This window comes from Girardinichthys multiradiatus, chromosome 9 (assembly GCF_021462225.1).
Source record: "Girardinichthys multiradiatus isolate DD_20200921_A chromosome 9, DD_fGirMul_XY1, whole genome shotgun sequence".
Lineage (NCBI taxonomy): Eukaryota > Metazoa > Chordata > Actinopteri > Cyprinodontiformes > Goodeidae > Girardinichthys > Girardinichthys multiradiatus.
The window spans coordinates 14,160,293-14,179,909 of NC_061802.1; positions in this window are offsets into that span (position 1 = coordinate 14,160,293).

The following is a 19,617-nucleotide window of genomic DNA, read 5'->3' on the forward strand; positions in this document are numbered from 1 at the left end:
AGAGAGGCTCTGAAAGAAAACAAAACACAGAGCAGAAGCAGGGCAAGCAGGGGAGGATGCGGGAGACAGGAGAAAAGTGTCATCTTCCACCGAGAGCAGAAACAGAAAAAAACCCACAAAAAACAAAGATAAAACCAAGATTAGAAAGCATTTGCTTTAAATATGCCGCTAAGGAGCCCAAATCAATAGAGGGACATTTACAAGACACCATGAGAGACACAAAGACCATCACTCCTGTTTTTTTATCATTAAAATGTAAGAAATGTATGGGCATCCAGGCATTGATATCTTCAAGACACAATAGAAGCGGTTTAATGGAGAGGGCTTCTTTTCTTAACGGCAGAATCATTCTCCTCACTAGACGAAGGGCTTGAAAATAATAAAATTTATAGTCATTAGTATAAGAAATACAGGGGTTGGACAATGAAACTGAAACTTGTTCTCATAGTTTAAAAATCTTGTGGTCAAAGGTTGCTAGAAGTTTTAAGACATTTTACAGTAACACACGGAGGAGATAAATCTTAAGTATTGACCCCCACGTTGTGGCATGGGTTGCTTTCATCTTTAAACAATCTTGTTTCAGTAATAAACAATATAAGCAGCTGAAGACACATTTATTAGCCTGGGGTTGCTAGATTTGAAATATTTTGCTTTTATCTTATGAACTATTCTGTTATGTCTTCACTTTCCTGAACTTCTGTGTATTTTTTTTGTGCCCTTAAGTTAATGTATATATATTCATTGTCAAACAGTTTGTGGTTTCTAAAGTGTGAACCAAACAAATAAGACAATTTACTTGTTGACTGTTGACAGGACAACCATTAGTAATGCACTGGTGTTTGCTCAAGTTTGCCCCTTCAAGTTTGCCCCTTGAGCAATATTACCCCCCCCCCCCCCCCCCCCCCCACACACACACACACATATGTAAAATAGTGTGCTCTAGTCAGATAGAAATACAACAGATTGTTTAGCCTTGTGCAGAAACATCCTTAACAAACCAGCCCCAATGAAACATGTTGGCACCATTACATTTCAGTCATGCTTTTCCCAGCAGGACAGGAATTGGAAGAATAATATAGCTGAACACAGGATAATGTAAATGTACTAGAAACACTTAAATGTTTCAGCCATGACCCAGGAATACCATCATTTAATCTCCCACTGCTATGCTGATGGTTTATTCACTAGCAGATGTTAGAAGGAAAAGGTGAAACTTAAAATAATCAACTCATGCCTGATTAACTGGACTCATAATTATTTGATAACCTCTGAGCACTCATATAGCCATAACATTTAATTTCCAGATGGTTGGTTGATACTCATTTAAAAAAAAGAAAGAAATGACACAACACTATGGTAACGTACAGGGGTTGGACAATGAAACTGAACCACCTGGTTTTAGACCACAATAAGTTATTAGTATGGTGTAGGGCCTCCTTTTGCGGCCAATACTCCATCAATTCGTCTTGGGAATGACATTTACAAGTCCTGCACAATGGTCAGAGGGTCATTCTTCTTGCAGGATAGTGGCCAGGTCACTACGTGATACTGGTGGAGGAAAACGTTTCCTGACTCGCTCCTCCAAAACACCCCAAAGTGGCTCAATAATATTTAGATCTGGTGACTGTGCAGGCCATGGGAGATGTTCAACTTCACTTTCATGTTCATCAAACCAATCTTTCACCAGTCTTGCTGTGTGTATTGGTGCATTGTCATCCTGATACACGGCACCACCTTCAGGATACAATGTTTGAACCATTGGCTGCACATGGTCCTCAAGAATGGTTCAGTAGTCCTTGGCAGTAACGAGCCCATCTAGCACAAGTATTGGGCCAAAGGAAAGCCATGATATGGCAGCCCAAACCATCACTGATCCACCACCAAGCTTCACTCTGGGCGTGCAACAGTCTGGGTGGTACGCTTCTTTGGGGCTTCTCCTCACCGTAACTCTCCCGGATGTTGGGAAAACAGTAAAGGTGGACTCATCAGAGAACAATACATGTTTCACATTGTCCATAGCCCAAGATTTGCGCTCCTTGCACCATTGAAACCAACGTTTGGCATTGGCATGAGTGTCCAAAGGTTTGGCTATAGCAGCCCTGCAGCGTATATTGACCCTGTGGAGCTCCCGACGGACAGTTCTGGTGGAATCAGGAGAGTTGAGGTGCACATTTAATTCTGCCGTGATTTGGGCAGCCGTGGTTTTATGTTTTTTGGATACAATCAAGGTTAGCACCCGAACATCCCTTTCAGACAGCTTCCTCTTGCGTCCACAGTTAATCCTGTTGGATGTGGTTCGTCCTTCTTGGTGGTATGCTGACATTACCCTGGATACCGTGGTTCTTGATACATCACAAAGACTTGCTGTCTTGGTCACAGATGCGCCAGCAAGACGTGCACCAACAATTTGTCCTCTTTTGAACTCTGGTATGTCACCCATAATGTTGTGTGCATTTCAATATTTTGAGCAAAACTGTGCTCTTACCCTGCTAATTGAACCTTCACACTATGCTCTTACTGGTGCAATGTGCAATCAATAAAGACTGGCTAGTCCAATTTAGCCATGAAACCTCCCACACTAAAATGACAGGTGTTTCAGTTTCATTGTCCAAACCCTGTAGCTGCTGTTGTCACACAACTTATATTATTTTTCTTATCTTTGTGTAGTAATAGTTAAAATTTTGCCAGCAAATGCTTATTTTGTCAATTGTTGGCCAACATATGAATAAAAAAAACTTTTAAGTCAGGGTCTGAAAGTGGCAGATTGCAATTTACAGATTTTCAATTATCAGTATTAGCAGATGAGGCTTAAGACACTCTTGATTGCTCCAGTGAAGTTGATGCTCCTCCTACAAAAAGAGGCATCTCTAAACATTTAGCTTTTGAAAAGGTGATATCACATTTCTTTTTCTCCAATATTTTTTACTATATTAGTGTCATACAATATTTCAGCAAACATGTATATTTGTAAACTCAGAGACTGAAAGGTAAAATTATAGGCTGAATTTATGTTAATCTGGGCACACAAACTTTGTGAACATGACCTACCATGTTGAGCAGAGGAAGCTGACTGCTCTCCATCGCTATTACTATCCCTAGTAAGGTGGATGGACCGGCCTTTTTCACTGCTGCTACTGGTCCCGACAGACTCACCATCACTAGCAGGGACCACACCTGACACTTTATTGAAGAAGTTTTCAATGTCCATGTTTTTCATGTCTATTGTTAACTGTCTCTGGGGGGGTGGCAGCAACCAATCAAAAGTGCATAGTAATGAGATCGTTTACTAAAAGGATTATTTTTTTCCCAAAATCATTGTTTGAAATAACATTTAGAGTAAGTGAACATTTAAAAATCAGCTCTTTTCATATGTACTATTTTTAAGTTACTTTTAAAAGTCAATTATAACTCAAATCATTTAGTCACATATTGTAATTGCCACACATGATATTGCTACAGATGTGCAATATTGGTAGCAATTAAATCCACATTTCCATTGCAGATATATTGTATAATTTCAATACATTTCAACATTTGAACAACATCAGAACAAGAATAACTTGATCACAAAGTAGAGGAAGTTTGGAAAAAAAATGATTTCTCCCTTTTTGTTGAACATACTTCAAATAAGCTGAACCCCAAACTGGTTGGACACACACCTACACTTACAGCAATAAATATCACTTCAACCTTGACAAAACTCATAAGGGAATTACACACCAAACAGGCATTATTGGGATAAGAACAGCTGAAAAGGCTAAATGCTACCATGTTTACAGCAGCCTAGTAAGCTAGCCAGCCTAATTGCGGTATGTGCTGGATAACATTTTTAAACATTCATAGGAAAATTATACAACTTGAGAAACCTACTTAGCACTGACAGAAATTTTCAGCTAAAACAAAGTTGGAGGTAAGTAAAAGTTTATTTATATAGCACCTTTCACAGACAAGGGAGGGTCACAGAGTGCTCTACAGAAATAACCCAGTCACTGCTGTAGTTAAAATGCTTGGAGAAACAAGTGGGTCTTAAGTTTGCTCTTGAAAACATCAACACAGTCAAAGGAATGTAATGGGAACGGGTGATCATTCCAGAGCCTCGACACAACTGCCTGGATGGAGTGATCTCCTCGGGACCTAAAACGGGTGCGAGGGACCATGAGAAGGTTCTGATCCAACGACCTCAGCCTCCGATATAGAGAGATAACAGGTATATGAGGGAGCCTGACCATGCAGAGCTCTGAAAGTCAGCACCAAGATTTTGAAATGAATATGAAAAGAAAGAGGCGGGCACGTTCTACTTCCTTCATAGTACAGAGTGATCAACACAACACCAACTAGGTCGCCTCGTACATAGGATTTGAACAGATGTTGTAATTAATATCTGATCCTAGATCTGTGAGGTGAGCTGTCGCCTTTGATTGATAGGTGCGCTAACTGAAGGTGAAAACTCACCATCAGATCCGGGATGGCCACAGGGGTGGGAAATCATATTTTAGGGGTGGCACCGACCCCTTTGGGAACCAACCAGAATCGCCACTGTTCCTCAGAGCTGCAGTGGAAAATTCACTAAACATGAGCCAAAACACACTATACTGCTCTGACGGAAACCCACACTTCCTGAGATATAATATATCAACCCAGTTAATTTGTTCCTTGTTGCAATTTATAATATTCATCCATGCGGATGACTAACTTCACAGAACTCTTCCATTTTTCCAAGAAGCAATTACCTGACGTCCTAGTATCTGTCATGTCTCTGGCAGTAACGCATTAAACTAATTTTGGAGCTGACCTTGATTGTAGGAGTCTCATGCATTTAGATGTAAAGAGACTGACTCTCTACCTATCTGTTAATGAGGTACCAACAGCTAATTATGCAAAACAGGTGTCGTAGTGGGAGCCATATCCACACGTTACTTGAATTTGCTTCCTTAACTGTGATGTTCTGGATGGACCAATTTAAGGAAGGTGTATGCTCATTGAGTTCCAGAGATAAATTGCACTTTATTCCAAGGGCCATTGGTAATATAATTAGTCATGCATTATGCTTGTAAAATAATTTAAAACAGAAATGTTCTACAGGATGTGGTAAACATCAGTAAACTGCGCATGTGTGCTGCTGAACAACAGCTGTTTTATATTAAGGTATGTGATGTGCAGCAGGTGTAAAGCTAAAGCTCCAATCATACGAAAACAAAATGCAGACATAAAGGAGATTATGAACAAGTATATTGCATTGGTGGATCAGAGCACTGAGATGGGAGAAGAAACAACTTTAATAAGCAATATACAATTAAGAGTTTTGGTTGAGCAAGTTCAGAGCGTTTTATCATTCAGCCATTCCTAGAGACAAGAATTTTCACCTTTAACAATACAGTCTGTAAAAATAAAATCCTGGGTTTTTATGTAGTTTATAGGTTTTTTTAATGTATTTTTCAGACCTGTTCAAATTGACTTTATCTTTAATATATATATATATATTAACAATGGAGTTGGTGGTATGTTGTCTTGTACAAATTCCACATTAAATTTAGAACCGGCTATGGACAGATGAGTTATACTTCTTTTGTTTTGCCTCAAATTTGCCTCAAATATTTAAGTTTCTAAAAGAAAATTGTTGAATGTTTTGAATGTCTCAATAAACAGCCACTTATGTGCTTCATGTTTTCTGAGCTTAAAGTTATTTGAAGCACCTGTACTCTGTCCCCATATTTTGTGAAACAGCCAGTACATTGACAGAAGATGCATAATGCTTGGGTGAAATGGTAAGAGTGATGGTCTTAAACTCAAATCCGACAGTATAAATGATACCATTATTATAAAGTTAAAAAATCTCAGAAAGTAGCCTGCCACTGACAACAAAGATAACAAGAAAACAATGAATTAGGTAAAACAGTATGTCACAGTTAAGCCAAAATATCTTCCCAATTATCTGCTAATTAAGGCGATCATTTCATAGAATTTTAGTCATTACAACAGGCACCATTGAAAAACGCATTTTTTTCATGAAACACGATTGAGCTTTTGGAAAAGTCAGTTACTGAAGCTGTTTGCATCTGTATTGTTTTTTCTATTATAAAGGAGATGTGGCTAACCTCTCTTTAAGGTTAATATCTACCTTTGTTTTCTGTAGGATTTGTTTGACTAGTAATTAACAACTAATCTGTATTGGAATATATCCTCAACAAACAGATGCTATTTTCTGATTAAGCTATATGTTTTGAGAACTCTGCACATCTTTGGTGAAGTATGAATTTAGTGAAGATCTCCAGTCAAAGTATTTGCATTTTGCTCAATATTTCTTGGTAGGCATTAGACCTTTCTTTTTAGACCATAAAACACAAGTTGTGGTGTGAGAAGTGTGAGAAAAGAGGTAAAGTAGGTGTCTCACTATCAACACACAAGACTTGAAAGATGTATTATTGCGCTAATGAATGACTAGTGAACAAAATCCTTCCTGAATATTCACCGTTTGAAATTGTCATTCTAAGCATATATTCTCTAGTACAGAGGCAAAACACTTCAGAGTGTGTAGCACAGCTTTGAACTTAGGATTTCATTGATTAATGACAGATAGGATACATGGTCCTCTTCTACAGTTTTGTTGATGTCTCAGCTTTTAAATCCAATTCTAGTCCTTTGCCTCTCATCACCCAAACTCTCATTTTCTAAAGCTCACCTTTTTAATGGACCAGAGGTAACTGACATACCTACCTATTAAAAAAAGAATTCAAATATGCCCAGACTTCAATAAATCTCGGCAAAATCAGTTATAATATAAAAGCGTACAGGTCCTTTTCTAGCCACAAATAAAATACAGAATTCTTTGTTTATTTCATAAAAATTCCCCTACTCTGTATTTAGTGTCCTATGTCAGCAGGACTCAACAGTAACATTACTTATGTGGATTGGACAAACAGGACTGGTTATTTCCCTTTAACAACATTTGACACAGCATGTGATATTGTTAACACTGCAAAAACTGGCTGTTGGTAGATAATGCCCCAGTTAAGTCTGAGGTCTTGTTTGCATTGTTGTACTTTTCCACACACTTTGTACTTTTAACCGTAAGCTTAGCCTATGCCTGAATTTTTGTATCAAAATAAACATTTCAGAGGTATAGACACATAAATAGATATTGTGACACAATTCAGACTCTTTGGTGTCAATTTTTGTTACACACTCTTTACATCAAATACTACATGCTTCTAATTCTAACATTTTTACATGGAAAATGTATTTTCAAGCTATACATGAATACATAAAAATTTTTATCCAATATTATTCTAGATTTATTTTCACTTTGTTGAAATTTCTCTTTTCAGTTGAGCAGTGAATCATTGATCAACATTGAAGCCCTAAATTTTCTTTACCTGCCTTTATTATGCCACTGCATTGTAGTCCCCATAGCAGAGCCTTCTGTGACCGCACAGGCTAGTAAGCAGGGTCACCGATGATGGTGGATAAACAACTATGGCACATTCACTGGTAGAGACAAAACATCACCAATATGCTTCACTTTGACTATGGCCTGCCCATACTTTGACTACAAACTTGGTCGTCAAATCATTAGCACAGCACCGTTAGCACAATTGCAGCACACTGGCCATCTTAAACGATGGTACATGCTGTGCAGGGGAGGGATGTGAGCAGCGTGTACACAAGTGTGATTGACACTACTAAGACCTTCCTCCTGGTTCTGATTGGTAGTTTCCGACCGGCAGCAATGTATTTTTGCTAATGGCAGTAGGACCAGAGGAGCTTGATTTTTTTCACAGATAATCTGTCTCATATTACACTGTCAGGACATAGTAACGCTTTTAACACATATGTAAAAAATAAATTTTCACAACGTTATCTACTGCAAATTTAAGTAAAATACCTCAACCTTTATTTAATGGGATAGTAAAATAAGTTAATATTGGTCACCATGAGTTTAAGGTTTTAGCAAATAATTGAGATTTAAACTCCTTCAGCCACCCAGATTTAAGTAATTTGATGTATGACCTCATCAAATAAATTAAATAATTTATTTTTAGTAAGGTAAAGTCTAGTAGGTCTAGTAAGTCTAGTTTAGTAAGGTGATAGATTAAATCAAATTTCCTTTACTGCATATCTTCGATGTGTTTAGAACTGAGCTAATGACTGTACAACAGTTAACACAAACTACATAAATCATCACTCAATGAAAAATTACTCTTTTTGTATTTAATACTATGCCTCTCGCCCATAGACTGCTGGAGATAGGCACCAGCTCCCCCGTGACCCACTATGGAATAAGCGGTAGAAAATGACTGACTGACTGTATTTAATACTCCTACAAAGCATTCAAGACTGGATTATTATCCCTGGATTAGATATTTTATACCATTTGAATGTGAAAACAAGGAAATGTTTCACCTCTCATACAAGTCAAAAAGTCTACATTCTGTCCACATGCAAGTCTTGTTTCCCTTCCAGAAGTGATTTATGTATAGCTGATCCTTTGAAAAGAGTCACTGGAAATCTTCAGATTTGATCAAGCAGACACAAAAAGTGTTGTCTGTCTGTCAGTAATGCATAGAAGTAAAGTGTTAAACAATTACTAATCCTTGCAGTTTAAAGCATTTACTGGAACACCCTTTTTTACTTGTGTGTTAGTTAATTTGGTCACTGGGAATAGAGCCAGAGTCTATCAGTCTGGAACCGAGTGCACTCCATGAAAGATCAGACAACAGATCAATACTCAACATCCATAAGGATGAGGTTGCGAAGACTGAAAGAAAAAAGGAGAGCTTTGATAAACAGGAAATGTAGGAATAACAAATCATGGCAGGCAAAAAGACTAATAAGTCCACCATAAGTGCTGAGAGGAAGATCAATGTGTATAAGACACATGGTGGAATATATTTTTTAAATTAAATCCAGAAAGATCTCATGGCTTTAGGAACAGCAAGAATCATTGTAATGTTGGGGGAAAAAAATGGGAGAAACATTTCATTTACTTTAAACACTAAGGATTTCTCGTTAAGGTAAATTTGGGAGTAGAAAACATGAGGCCATATAGCCTGAAGATTTATAGATGTCCTTAGTAGCCTGAATTTAATAGGATGCTTAATTGAAAAACACGTATATACAGGTCCTTCTCAAAATATTAGCATATTGTGATAAAGTTCATTATTTTCCATAATGTCATGATGAAAATTTAACATTCATATATTTTAGATTCATTGCACACTAACTGAAATATTTCAGGTCTTTTATTGTCTTAATACGGATGATTTTGGCATACAGCTCATGAAAACCCAAAATTCCTATCTCACAAAATTAGCATATCATTAAAAGCGTCTCTAAACGAGCTATGAACCTAATCATCTGAATCAACGAGTTAACTCTAAACACCTGCAAAAGATTCCTGAGGCCTTTAAAACTCCCAGCCTGGTTCATCACTCAAAACCCCAATCATGGGTAAGACTGCCGACCTGACTGCTGTCCAGAAGGCCACTATTGACACCCTCAAGCAAGAGGGTAAGACACAGAAATACATTTCTGAATGAATAGGCTGTTCCCAGAGTGCTGTATCAAGGCACCTCAGTGGGAAGTCTGTGGGAAGGAAAATGTGTGGCAGAAAACGATGCACAACGAGAAGAGGTGACTGGACCCTGAGGAAGATTGAGGAGAAGGGCCGATTCCAGACCTTGGGGGACCTGCGGAAGCAGTGGACTGAGTCTGGAGTAGAAACATCCAGAGCCACCGTGCACAGGCGTGTGCAGGAAATGGGCTACAGGTGCCGCATTCCCCAGGTCGAGCCACTTTTGAACCAGAAACAGCGACAGAAGCGCCTTACCTGGGCTACAGAGAAGCAGCACTGGACTGTTGCTCAGTGGTCCAAAGTACTTTTTTCGGATGAAAGCAAATTCTGCATGTCATTCGGAAATCAAGGTGCCAGAGTCTGGAGGAAGACTGGGGAGAAGGAAATGCCAAAATGCCAGACGTCCAGTGTCAAGTACCCACAGTCAGTGATGGTCTGGGGTGCCGTGTCAGCTGCTGGTGTTGGTCCACTGTGTTTTAACAAGGGCAGGGTCAATGCAGCTAGCTATCAGGAGATTTTGGAGCACTTCATGCTTCCATCTGCTGAAAAGCTTTATGGACATGAAGATTTCATTTTTCAGCACAACCTGGCACCTGCTCACAGTGCCAAAACCACTGGTAAATGGTTTACTGACCATGGTATCACTGTGCTCAATTGGCCTGCCAACTCTCCTGACCTGAACCCCATAGATAATCTGTGGGATATTGTGAAGAGAACGTTGAGAGACTCAAGACCCAACACTCTGGATGAGCTAAAGGCCGCTATCGAAGCATCCTGGGCCTCCATAAGACCTCAGCAGTGCCACAGGCTGATTGCCTCCATGCCACGCCGCATTGAAGCAGTCATTTTTGCAAAAGGATTCCCGACCAAGTATTGAGTGCATAACTGTACATGATTATTTGAAGGTTGACGTTTTTTGTATTAAAAACACTTTTCTTTTATTGGTCGGATGAAATATGCTAATTTTGTGAGATAGGAATTTTGGGTTTTCATGAGCTGTATGCCAAAATCATCCGTATTAAGACAATAAAAGACCTGAAATATTTCAGTTAGTGTGCAATGAATCTAAAATATATGAATGTTAAATTTTCATCATTACATTATGGAAAATGATGAACTTTATCACAATACGCTAATATTTTGAAAATGACCTGTACACCCAAAACATGATAGTATAATGGTTTAAATGCCCAAAATGGTTAGAAAATATGTATTTTTCATATTCACTTAGTTTGGAAAATTGTCTATACTATTGCAACTTTACAGCAACACAATGATCTCTGTAGTAGAACATTAGATTTATATGGCGTGGTTTAAAGATAATTTTTTGAGAAATGTTTAGGGCTTTCCTTTGAAATGGAAAATGCTTCCCTTGGAGGGTGATTTGTGTCAATGGTTTGTTTACGAAATTCTTCTAAAAGCAGTCTATTCTAATCTGAGTTGGTAAATTTAGAAGCAGTGTGTATAAAACATTAGTCAAAAGATTCTTGTTTACTGATCATTATTTGTTGCGCTTACTCATTATTCTTCTGCTAAGTAAGTAAATATTTTACTTTAGTAAACGAACTTTAAAAATTTAAGAGATCAAAAAAGTAAAAGAAGAAAAGAAAAAGTTTAAGACAAATTAAATGTACCTGACAACTGAAATTTGTTTTTAGCTTAAACATGCATTAAATGAACCTCATATGTTACTGAACATTGCAATTTAATATTAATAAAACACAACTTAAACCAATTTTGTAAATATTTGGGTTTTTCAATAGTTTTCAAATCTAACCCATGTTAAAATAAAGAACAATGATTTAGAAGTGTATAATACAGCCTGTTGAATGATTAATTATTTAATAAATGACTTTTGTGTTACAGTTTATGAGCAAAACCGTTATTGATTTTATATGCTTCTTAACAGACATGACCAGGCTGTTTCAATATTTATTTCCCAATCTATGCAAATCAGCAGATATACTACTGAGACTGTTTAGTAATGCTCCTCAACTTTTATTAATTGAGTAAAATTGTCTCTGAACTAATCCTGTCCATTTCTGATTTTGTAATGATAGGCTTTTCAACTGGAAAGCTCCAGACTGGGAAACTGTGATAGCTAATGATATCAGCACATTTTTTTTAATGTTGCTGTGTTTTGGTGATCTGTTTTAAACATAACATTTTATTCAGTTTTAATTTAACTGACATAAACCTGCATGTCTGATGTGAGATCAAGTTTTGAGCTTATTTTACAGTAATGTTTAAACTTTTATGCCCTAACATTAGTGTGAAAATGTCCATACACCTGTTTTTTTCTGCCATACACGTGTTCAATTGAAAGCCATGGTTACCAAAAAATTCAACATAAAAGTCTGCAGTATTTAACTTAGAAAAAATGTGGTGGTCTGCACACCAGTCTTAAGCTTGTATCCAATGACTTCCATTCCTTTGTTTATATCTTGTAGCTTCACACACAGATAAACACATTGCCTTGACTCCAGAATGATGCTGTTTACTGTAACTAGCTTGACAAAATTTTTATTGCAAATCTGAAAACAAAGTTTAATTTCATTTCAAACTCTGTTTACATTTAAAATCGAGATGATGTTGATTTTTATTTGAACAGGGATAGTGCACAATAATACATTGACCTAAAAACAGCAAATATGCATGTGCCAGGTTATAGCAAAAGGTACTAATTTCCCCCTTTAATCCCTTGACAGGTTGATGTTAATCAAAACTATCTGTTTTCCATGTAAATGTATATGAGAGAAGAACCATTGAACACAAACTAATACAACACAATTATATAATACCTCACCCCTCAAATACACAAATTATTAAAGACTTCCAGGGATTCACCATTTCTCTATCACACACTTGCACCTATACAATAAACACACCTGTTTGTTCATACACACAAACATATTTTCCAATGCTAAGGAATGGTAAAATAGTTCTGTAGAGCTCCTTACACAGAATCTTGCCAAAAAGGGTGATAGAACACATGTGGCAATGTAATTAAATGAATTATATTCACAGAAGCAAGAGAAATCCACTCTTCTATCTCTTTGAATAGTCCCATAGAGGAAGGCTATTCACCTAAACTATAATAGTTTTAACTACTCATTATATCATTTTGTGATTGACTATTCAAATAAATGTAATTATCACCTCCTATGGAACAATAATGCATATATTGTAAGCACTGAGGGTCATCAAGCTTTGTTTGAATTAGTCTGACAAATATTCCACAACATAGCTATACACATTTGTAGGAATATAAAACCTTTGCTTCTGAGATCTTCAGGTGACACTTCCTGAGGGAAATCAGGAGGACCAAAGCAAATGCTGAACACATTGATCAGTTTAATCAGCAATTAAAAGAAGCTTAATGATTTCCAATGAGCACCTCAAACTCTGTCCTAAGCGTAACAGCACTGTGCACACTGTCGCGTTTATGGAAAAACGAAAGCAAAGGTGAATATGCTCAATTTTCATGGCAAGACGAGTAAGAGTGGGAGTAAGTTAATGTCATTGAACAAATTAGCTGCCAGTCAACAATGCAGAAGCTGCATTACAAATTTATGCAGGCTAAATGGAGTTTTGATGGTTATTCCTTAAAAACCATTATGGTTGTTTAATTCAGCATGATGCCGATATATTCAGGTTTCATTACATTAAGATGTGCTAGATATAAAGTCTGTATATCTATGAAAAATAAAGGATCTTGTAAATGTAGTGCTGTAAAAACTGCATGGTATAGTCAGACTTTGTGAAAAGAAGTAACAGTGTGATGGAGCTAACCATTTTGTTTTTTATGTTTATGCTTTATGGAGTTTAAACGAAAACTCAACATGGAAGACTCACCACCCCCGCCACGTCCAATCACTCCTCACTGGCTGCTCCAATCAACGGCAGGTCCGCACTCCTCTTCTGCCAATCATCTCCCAGGGCATCACTTTTAAAGACCTTCTGCTTGGAAGACACCGCTCTTCTGCTGTGCTTCGACGATCAGCTGCGACATGTCCGACTAGTTTCTGGCGACTTGGCGGTTCCTCGTACTGTTTGTGACGAATTCCGCCCTCTTTCCTCCTCCTCTGCTTGTAGGAGCGTTTGACTGGCCTCCTGCCTAATGGCCCCTTTTCCCTCGTCTCAGCTCCGGGCATGTGGAAAGCACCTTAAGAACTCCTCCAATCCATCTACTAAGTGCTGCTGAAGTCGCCCTGCATTCACCGCGGCTCTCGCCGCCGCCTCACCCGGCCCGGCTTCTCCAGTGGTTTTGCTCCGATCTCGTCTCTCAAACCGATCTTCCCGCTCCCTAGGGTCCGACGTCTTCTTCTACTCCGGTCATCCCACAATCTTCCCTGCTTCATTCATCTCGTCCATGGATTCTCTCCAGAGTTTCATATCTTCTTTACTCAGCTCCTCCGGGAGTTTGCCTCCAATTCTGCAACATCAGCATATCAACTACGACAAAGTTCAACTCGCTCCTGGCTCCTCCGACTGACATTTAGCATCGCAACGCTCGTCCTGGCTCGTCTCTAAGGGTGAGATGTATCACTCCATTCTCTTTCTGAACTGTTTCCTCATTCATATGCCCTTTAAGCACGCCGTGTTTCCCACTCCTCTTTTACATTAAGGTAGATCATATACTTCCATGCATTCAAACATCTCACTCAGGTGCTGCTCCAAATCCTGCAGGGGCAGCTCATTCATCTATTTTCTCTAATATACTATCTCCTGAGGTTGATCACTGTTTCGCTTTACCTGATGGCTTTAATGCTGTGTTTAAATTATCTACTCCCCACCTTTCTAAGAATCCCTTTTGGCAAGCTTTCGGCCGCCTTTAAGCATTTCAGAGATGTCTTCTGCTCTGTTATCTGAGCATAGAATAAGTGTGATACCTATTCCTCTCTTATCGTCGACCTTCTTTTCAAACATGGCTTCCAGATTTTTCTATCATATCACAAATCCTTCTCTGCCAAAGCTGCGTCCAAACTCGCTCAAGGAGCTGCCTAGACTGGTTTATTCTCGCCACTGAATTTTGTCATGACGTAAGCTACCTCTGATTCCTGCGGCTCAGTTTGGCTCGTTTCAATTCTTTTAGGTCTGTTCCATCTCGGTTTATAAAGAGGGTCTCTCAAATGTATGGTTCTCAATCTTCTCGTAGTCAGAGCCTTGCATGTGAATACATCATGTACTGTCCTCATCATATGTGCTCTATATGACTTGACAGCAAGTTAAACGCCTCCTTAACATCAAGACTCTGAAGACAGATAACTCCTTGTCCACAGGTTTAATGACGTTGAAAGGAAGGTGAAACTGAAACATACAAAATACAATCAGCTGCGTCTACCTGTTTGACTTACAAGAACAAATAAACATGTCGCTTAAAAGTAACATAAATCACTTCATTTTAACACCAGCTGCCATTATTAACTTACATTTTTAACTTCTGTTTTATAACCATAATTAAACAAATGAATCATGTACTTATCCCGTCACTTATTTAACTTAAGTGGTTTAACACATGAATAAATCACTTTTCATAGAATCAGAATCAGAAAAGCTGACATCACTTCTCCGAAAGTAAATATATCTCCACAAAAAGACGTTATACTTAAAATAATGATCTGCAATTGTAGATATCATCATAAACAATCGATACATACCTACGATGCTACCAAAAGGCATAAGAAGCATGCAGATGTTGCTGGATAAAGCTGAATACGAATCGCCACTCTGCATTGTGCATTTCACTTCCTAATTACCTGATTCTGTGATAGGTATTATTTTATCAACTCAGAGGTAAGGAACGACACAGAGTCAGTTTTACTTGCGGCAAAAGTAGCTGTGCACTACAGACTACGAAGTATTAGCCCCCTCTCTCTTTATTTATACATGCTTGGTCACACACAGTTCAAACAACATTCAAGGTGGGGGTGTGTGTGTGTGTGTGTGTGTGTGGGGGGTCAGAAAGGTTAGGGTTCATTAGTCTTGATTATAAACAAACAGAGGAAGTGGGAAGTGGGGACCTGGTGAATAGCCCCCAGATGCTGCTAATAAAATAATAAAATAATAAAAGCATAACTCATTCTTGTGACCATCTCCCTTCCTGTAACATGTAAGGAGGGAAAAGCACTTAGATGAGTGATAAACAATACAAAAGTCATAAAAACCCTAACATTCTGCATCCTGTATGACAACTCCTGTTACCAATCTTTATGTCTCTTAAAGTGACAGTGCTATTTACTGAGACTTAAAGGTAAACTTATAAAAAACTACAAATTAACATTAAATTTGCTTGTGACAATACACTCCCCACCTGACGTGGTTACACGTCACTAAAAAACACTTAACTAATCTTCACTTGGAAGGAGAACCACTATTTCTGTAACAGGTCTACAATAGAGTGCAGTCTTTCCTGATTTCACAGTCTTCACTTCGACCTTCGCACTTCGCACCTTTCCATCTTTACCAGGAAAAGTCTTTGTTATGAGCCCAGTAGGCCATTCATTTCTCGCCACTTCGTTGCTCTTTAAAAGAACAACACTCTCTTCTTTGATGTCCAGTTGCACCGACTGCCATTTATGACGTGGCTGAAGCGTGGGGAGGTATTGTTTTCTCCATCTGTCCCAGAAAGTATTGGATAGGTGTTGCACCTGTCGCCACTGAGACTTATAGAGGTTGGAAGCGACAAAATCACCCACAGGAGCTGGAACAATATTCACCTTTTGAGGGAGAAGAGTCGCTGGTGTGAGCATGTATAAATCATCAGGATCTTCTGTCACTGACAAGTGGCCTACCATTGATGATATCTGCTACTTCCGCCATGAAGGTAACCAACACCTCATGAGTAAGCTTGTCTTTCAGCTGAAGGAACATGGAGTCGAGAATTCTTCTTGCTAGACCAATCATTCTCTCCCATGAACCACCATGATGGGAAGCATGCATTAAAGGTCCAAGTGACTCCCTGGTTCAACAGGTAGGTTTTGATTGCAGAGCCATTAATGTTGGATGGTATCCTTAATTCCTTGCAGGCTCCAACAAAATTAGTGCCACGGTCTGAACGTATATGCTTGACAAGGCCTCTCACAGCAAGAAAACATCTGAATGCATTGATGAAACTTGATGTGTCAAGGGACTCAATGACTTCGATGTGGACAGCTCTTACACTTATACATGTAAACATTACAGCTCACCGTTTGCTGTGTAAAAAGCCCCCTCTAACATGACGTGAACTGATGTGCCATGGTCCAAATACATCCAGACCCACATTTGTAAATGGAGGTTCTGTAGTAAGACGATCTGTCGGAAGATTGGCCATCTTTTGGACACCCAGCGGTGCTCTGAGCCTTTTACAAGTGAGGCATTGGTTGATGATACTGCTCACCCTTCTTTTGCATCCAACTATCCAAAAGCCTCAGGCGTGGATAGCGCCTTCGGTAAAATGACGGCCCTGATGGTGGACTTGTTCGTGGTAATGTCTGATTATTAAAGTTGCAACATGATGCCGTCCAGGGACGATCAGTGGATGCTTCTCAATCTGAGTGAGACTGGAATGACGGAGACGTCCTCCTACTCTCAAGAGCCCATTTTCATCAATAAATGGGTCCAGCTTGTAGAGAGGACTGGCTTTAGAAATCCGTTCTTTCTTCTGAATGAACTTAATCTCTTCTACATAGGTTTCCTCTTGCACTGTCTGTATGATGATGTTCGAGACATTATTAATTTCCCCCACAGTTACCTCTGCTTTGCAACAATGCCAGCCTTTGCAAGATTGGTTTCCTTTCTGAACAGTGTTGAACACGCAGACTATGTGCAATAGACGAGCCATGGCACGAATGAGGGACTTCAATGAAGAGAACTTGGCAAAGCGTTGGGAGCCGAGGGTTGTAGAAGAAACTGTATTAGACAAGGTGGACGCTAGGGGCCTTACATCTGGGTCTGAAACTGCATCAACATGGTCAAAGTTGTCCTTACAACTTCTTGGTTCCGGACTGGACAGAAATTCTGGTCTGCTCAACCTGTTCGTGTTCTTTAGGTGGCTTGCAGCAACAGAACGTGTAGCATGATCTGCAGGATTTTGGCCTGTTGGCCCATAGTGCCACTGGCTTGGAAGGGATGATTTTCGGATAAGTAGTACCCGGTTGTTGACAAAGACATAAAAATGTCTACTTTCATTGTGAATGTAGCCCAAGACCACCTTGCTGTCTGAATAGTAGTACAAAGCGTTGAGCTGGAAATCCATTTCTGTTAAGACTAACTCTGCTAGTTCTACTGCAAGAACTGCCGCACAAAGCTCTAGTCTTGGTATAGTCATTTCAGGGCGAGGAGCGAGCTTGGCTTTGCCCATTACAAATCCAACATAGCAGTTGCCGACTGAATCAATGACTCTCAGATATGCCACCGCAGCAATAGCCTTTACTGATGCGTCACAGAAGACACGCAGTTCTCTGCTGGAAGCTGCTGAAGGTGATGTTTCTGTGTACACTCTGGGAACAGAAAAATCAGACAGTTCAGATAAGGAGGCTTTCCATGACACCCAGATCTGCTCCATGTTATTGGGTAATGGTGAGTCCCAATCTCCAGTTTCAGTTACAAGTTCTCTCAGTATAGCTTTTCCTTGAATAGTCACTGGCGCTACAAAACCAAGAGGGTCATATAGGTTGTTGACGGTGGATAAGACACCTCTCCGGGTGCAGGGTTTAACCTCTTTAGAAACACTGAACGTGAAACAGTCTGTTTGGAAGTTCCAGTCAAGCCCGAGACTGCGTTGCACTGGCAGTACATCATCAAGGTCAAGATCTTTGAGGCTGTTTGCATGATCAGTGGATGGAAAAGCTTCCATGACTTCCTTCTTGTTTGAGGCTATCTTATGCAACCTAAGATTTGATTTAGAGAGAATATCTTGACTTCTTTTCAGCAAACTTACTGCTGTTTCAACTGTGGGCATAGATTTAAGACCATCATCTACATAGAAATCACGTGTGACGAAGTTCTTGACATTAGCGTCAGCCCGGAGCTCTTGGTCTTGAACAGACTGATGGAGGCCACGAATAGCCACTGCTGGTGAGGGTCTGTTTCCAAAGACATGGACGTTCATACGGTAGTCTACAATGTCCTTACATGGATCATTGTCCTGAAACCACAGGAAACGTAAGAAGTTCCTGTCTTCTTCCCTCACATAAAAGCAATAGAACATTTGTTCCATATCCACTGTGAAAGCCACTGCTTCCTTTCGAAAACGCAGCAGTACACCCAGAAGTGAGTTGTTCAGGTCCGGCCCAGTCAGCAACACATCATTAAGTGCAGCACCTTCATACTGGGCACTAGAGTCAAATACAACCCGAATTTGGTTGGGCTTCTTCGGATGATACACACCAAATATGGGTAAGTACCACTGTTCTTCATCTTCTGTTACAGGAGGAGCCAACTCCGCATGGCCTTTCTTGAACATCTTTTCCATGAAGTTGAGGAAGTGTTCTCTCATTTCAGATTTTCTTTTGAAGCTGTGCTTCAGAGCGATGAGGCGTTTTAATGCTTGGGGTTTGTTATTGGGAAGCCGCCGACGTGGATGCCTAAAGGGCAATGGTGCCACCCAGCTGTTGTTGGAATCTTTATGTAAACCCTCCTTCATTATTTTCATAAAAAGAGCATTCTGGATTGAAGGGGCCAACTGGTTGTCCCTTTTTTGTCTGTCGGAAAACAGCACATCCAAGATGATCAACATCACACTCTGAGTCTGTCTTAGACGAAGGCGAGGGATGAGTTGGGATGTGAATGTCGCTGTATTTTTCCTTGACACAGAACACGTTGGGACAAGGTTCAAAGAGAGTGGGACGTGCTGTCTCAAGGGTGTTGGTGTAAAGGGTATCAACTGTTTGCCGTGTATGGTGGGTGCCTAAACAAACATTTCCGACAATAACCCACCCGAGGTTAAGTTTCTGAGCATAAGGTAGGTTATGCGGGCCATTTACCTGCTTGCGCACCTTATGAACCCTAATAAGGTCTTGACCAAGCAGGAGCATAATCTGAGCTTGCGGATCTACGTTTGG